Source organism: Daucus carota, chromosome 8, assembly GCF_001625215.2.
Source record: "Daucus carota subsp. sativus chromosome 8, DH1 v3.0, whole genome shotgun sequence".
NCBI lineage: Eukaryota > Viridiplantae > Streptophyta > Magnoliopsida > Apiales > Apiaceae > Daucus > Daucus carota.
Genome location: NC_030388.2, coordinates 25,810,225 through 25,816,224, shown reverse-complemented (window position 1 = coordinate 25,816,224; position 6,000 = coordinate 25,810,225).

Sequence of the window (6,000 nt, the reverse complement as noted above, 5' to 3'; positions counted from 1 at the left end):
ACGCAAACGATTTTCATCATTTCCACGACTGAAGTCCATGTCTGCTTTAATGTTTCCTGCCAATGTTTTAAATGAAATGTGGCTGCTAATGAAACTAGTCAAATTTAGAGTACTTGCTTATTAACAAACCAGCCATTAAAAAAAATCTTTTTAACATAATGGGAGAGGGGGCAAAGAAAAAACAGAGCCAATGGCGATAGTGACGAGATGACGATTTCTAGGGATCCGATGAAAAAAAATAAAATCCATGTCGTTCATTTTTGGAAGGGCTCAGGATAGATTTCCTATTTTTATCTGTCGACATCAAAGTTTAGTTAAATTACTGATTTCGAAGTTCAGCTGCATTAGTCTTGTCTAGTTTTGTCACTGCACGGGAAATAGAATGGAAAATTTGGAAATATTGCCAGCTGAGTGCGTGGTATAGAAAAAATAACTAAAATGTTTTAAAAACAACAGTTTTTTTTGAAAAATTTCTACGCTGACACCTTCCCTGTATGCACGTATTTTGAGACTCTCATGAAATATAATTCAATAACATTTTCTTAATTTTTATTTTTTTGAATAAAAGCTTAAAAATCTTAAAATGTGTGACAAAAATTAGCCAAAAAAACCTGTTTATCGAAGGATCGCCGCAGGTGTCCAGTGGTACCTGAGCAGGGTGCGTGCCTGGGCAGGCGTAGATTTATATGGAGTGTCATTACATGTGGGGATCCGATACAGGTGCATGCCAACCATGAGATGTATTATTCCTCATACTTACAAACAATCATTCTGCAAATATTCTTTGACATTTAATTATGTGTCTTTTAGGACCACCCACGACATTCGACCTCGTCTCGGCCTCTCGGGATCCTGGACTTTTGTCATTCTTATTGTTATTGGGCTTGGATTTTTTTTGGACTCTGTTTTCATAAGTCGTCCTGTCCAAATAAATAATAGTAGTACTAAACAAATGAATAAATGATCTTAATCAAGACTCAAGAGGAAGAATTTCAAACGTATTAATCCGGTCATTCACTTGTTATCAAATGAGATCCAATTTTTTGACACATATAAAAGAAAGTTACAAGGTTATTTAGCGAAAAAGGACTCATTTCAGATCTTGCTCCCACTCAACATTTTTTTTTAATCTACTAATAATCGATTTTTAGTATCCAACATCTATCTAGAAAACCATCAGGCTAATCTGCTGCTGTAATGCTGTTCAAGATTCCAGGAGGGCCTGCAAGGAATCCCAGGCAAGTGACTAACCAATTATTCCCGAAGGCAAGTAACCTTTCGTCTGTGAATTGAGGCTTTGAAACAGAGGAAAAAATCATGCTCTTAACACAAGTTTCTCAAAATATTTCTGTATTTAGTGTACTTGTTTTCTTCTCCAGGAAGAGTTTTTCTGGAAAAATCAATTACTAAGTGGTTATTATAAGTGCATGCCCTTACGCATCAATATATGTGGCATGTGTGTTGGTAATTTGGTATCAAAACAAGCAAAAAGTGCATGTGTTTGTCACATATTTTCTAGAATTCTGATATCAAAAACGAAGGAATAATGAAATTACAAAGACAATCCGTATAAAACATCAAATGATAGATTACATTGACTATCAAAAATTAATGCGTACAAAACATCAAATGATAGGTTATATTATCTATTTCCAGACAAATATTCAAAAATGGTGCATATTAGAATTGTGTTCAAACAGGGTTCCATACTTCCATTGTCTCATTGATATATTCAAAGCAAGATGGCAGGAACGTTTAAGATAGATATTGAGGCCGTTTGAGTGAGTTTAAAATAAGTGCGTATTGTTTAAAATAAAAAAATGAAGTAGAAGTTAAAAGCAAGTTAAGATTTATAAGTGATAAAAGTGTTTGGGAAATAAGTAGAAGCCGTGAGACAAAAGCTAGTATTCGTAGTTTTTTTAAGTACTTCTTGACTTCTTACACAAACGGTACAAATAAGTGCGAAAACTTATAATTCACAAGTCGGGCTTATAAGTCCGTGCCAAACACCCACATCAGGGACGAAGCTAGCAAACATCTATAAGGGGGGCCAAAAAAATTTCTTCGGACACAGTAAAGTTTTTCGTCAGCACAGCAAAATATTCGATATAAAATAAATATAAAAATACTAGTAAAAAAATTATATTAGAACCTTGCGCTCTTTTAAACCATGAAATCAAATATATAGTTGTGTCAATTAAAATATCTAGCTATTTCTCTTCAGGGGCAATGCTAGAGACCCCAAAAAAAATTCCCAAAAATCTTTACCAAATGATGTGGCAAACAAGTGGCTAGTTATGATTGGATGATTGATGAATCTGCAGGGGGGTCTCATTATTATGGGAGTGAATTCAGCCAATCAGATTTGGACACATCATTTGGGAAAATTATTTGGGACAATTTTTTGGGGTCTCTAGCATTTTCCTTCTCTTTAGATATATAAGAGTATAAAATATCAGGAAACTCATCATAGTAACTCTAAATTATACGATAATCTTTGATTAGCAAGTAACACACATTAAATGAAATTGTACTTCAAAAAATGATATCTATCTATACTATACTATTAAAGCCGAAACATTAAAAGTTTGGTCGGTCGGTACGCGGGCTTTTATATGGATTTTTATAATTAGCGGGCTTCAAACAAAATAGGTGGGTTTCAAACAAAATATAAACGAATCAAAACATAAATAAAACAATATTATTAAAGCCCAAACATTAAAAGTTTTGTCGGTCGGTCGGTACGTGGGCCTTTATATGGACTTTTATAATTAGCGGACTTCAAACAACATATAAATAAATCAAAACATAAAACAAATATAAGACCTATTTGACTATACCAAAACTAACGTCAAACCTTAAAAAATATATTATTATATTATTAAAACCGAAACATTAAAAAATTTGGTCGGTCGGTACGCGGGCTTTTTATACGAACTTTTATAATTAGCGGGTTTCAAACAAAATTAGTGGGTTTCAAACAAAATATAAACAAATCGAAACATAAAACAAATATTTGATCAAAACATAAACAAATATAAGACCTATTTGACTATATCAAAAACTAAAGTCAAACCTTAAAAAATATATACGCATCTATACTATATTATTAAAGCCGAAACATTGAAAGTTTGGTCAGCCGGTTTTTGCGTCAAAATACGGGCCTATTTACATACCAATTATTCTTTTTAACTAAAATATGTTCTTTTTTTTATATTTTCTAACTAAAAAAACTCCATTATTTAAAATAATATCGACAAACAAAGTAATTATCTTTTTAACTAAAACACATCATCTTTTTTTATATATTCTAACCAAACAAACGGATCCTCTAAAATTAACACGGGATACATATATATAAAAATATAATATTATTATATATAATTATTAATAAATAATCTGTGATATTTTTCAACCAAAATACATGCATTAACATTATTTTTAAATACTCCAATGGACTCACTTTAAAAGTAATATTATAAATGTATAATATATATTATCATACTGTTAAATCTAATCTGATACATGAAAAGTTCAGTTAGTCGGTCGGTCAGTCGAGTTCGGTGAGCCGGTTGGTATTTGACCCACGAACCTCCTTAATTTATAACATGTTATAATATATATGTTATTATCTATTAAAACAAAACATTTAGGTTAGTATGATGGATCAGTATTTGATTTTACGCGTCTCTTTTAACTTAATATGTTCCATACTATATTGTTAATTATCGATAACGAAATATGAAAAGATTGATTGGTTGATTTATATCTGGTTTTATAGATCTCCTTAAATTATAACATGAAAAAAAAACATATTTTAACATTTTCAGTAAAATATATATGTTCGACATAATTTTTAATTAGGCATTTGACGAAATTAACTATTAAGAATTTACCATCTGTTAAATAAAAAATCTATTTAATCATATCATTCTATCATAATTTTATTCTCACAAAAATATGAGTTTAAGTTAAAATATATACGATAAAATAGCAATTTTATAACCGCCCGTGCATTGCACGGGTTATAAGCTAGTTGTATTTTAAACAAGAGCAAGTAAAATTTTTACAATATCTCAAAAACTAAATAGTATGCTTATTAACCTTACAAAAAAAAATATTATACTTATTTAGAAGATGACAAACTATAATTTAAACAAGTAAAAATATTACCTGGATGATAAAATTTGAATTGACAATTAGCAGACAAATATTAATATTAATTAAAAAACTGATAATGCACGAGGACTAACTCTATTCTACGAAAATGAAGAAGTGACGTATAAGTTTCTCGGATAAGAAAGACCTCCACAAAAAATTCTTGTTTTTGTAAAAGAATTATACTGACGTATACCTTTATCACATATCACATTTCATGATCTTTTTCTTAAATAGTATAATTGTATATATATCCATATTTTTGTTTATTTTTATTTATAAATTTGGTCTAATATATAAATTAGATAAATCTAAAAATTAACACTTCATCTTACAATGTTAATTATCTCTTAAGAGCGAACAAATATTTTTTTAGGGGGGCCAAAGTTTTATATTTTTATAAATATACAGATAAAATATAATTTTTTTTCAAAATTATATAATATAAATTATAATATTTGGGAAATCCTAGGGGGTATGGCCCCTTCTGGCCCCTTCTGGCCCCTATGTAGCTCGTCCCTGACCCACATACCACATTATCCATCGCTATTTACAGTTGTGATCGTAAGCCAGCACGTTAGCTGGCGGTGGCCTCGCTCTCAGGAATCTAGAAACAAAAAGGGGAAATGACAATCAAGATTCAAGAACGAATATTTGTTTAAAATCGCTAACCTATTTTCCCATTATAAAAGTCCAGACTTGATCATTCATATGCTTATTTGTTTTACGTTCCTATAATTGTTATAACTCTAGAGTTGAAGGTTGGTTCGGGCAGCGGGCTTGCATGGTTAATTTTGTCCTTATATTGACGACAACGATTCGTCTTTCAAAAAGAGGTAAAATTTGTTTTTTTCAGCCAAATGTATGAAGAAAATTAGTTGATAAAAAATACTCTTACAGCAAGAATTAATGTCTCCAACATTCTTAGAAAGTCTGTATGAGAGTAGACCGTTCATCCAAGAGTTTCAAAAATTTTAAGAAGTAAGATTAATTCTAAGAAGATTTTTTATTTTTTTAATATTTAATATTTTTTCTTAACTGTGGGTAATAAAATTGCACTAAATGCTCATAAGTGTTCGTTTAGTAAATAATGAAAAGTTATTTTCTGTGCAACTTGAAATTATTATGAAATCTATTATATATCTAATAGAAGAACTTTGATCAATTTAATTCAATATGACCATACTACCCTTAATTTAAAATGCATATTTTTATATATAGAGAGGTCATTATTGACTTTTAACACCAATGTATTTATTAGACATAATTTAATGTATGTTAATGATTAGACATTAATGTTTAATCATTAATATACATTAAATTACTTCATATTTATGCATCTATTATATATACAAATTTGTATATTATATTCATAATTATGATTTAATAAATAAACTAATATTTATGATTTGATAATAAATAAATAATATCCACTGTTATAAAAAAGCAGGAATCAGAAAATTGGCGATTAATCAAAATGATTAATAAGATCATTATTCAGAATTAAATTTATTTATTTATTTATTTATTTTAAAATGAGAATGAATCTCAACCGATATGATTCGCCAATTCACCGTGATAATTCTTTCATCCAAGAAAACTTATCATCTAACCATCGGACATGCAAGATGACCGGGGAAATTTAGATAATAAAACTTTAATGTCCGAAAAGAAAAACCCGTCTTCTTCCAAGCATCCTGAAAATATAAACAAATGAAACAGGGAGAATATAAGTCCATATATATGACTGATTATATATATATATTATTAAAAAATAAAGGATAATATATCCAATAAATAATAATTATTAAAATCATGTGTATATCCTTTTAAGTAGTGAAA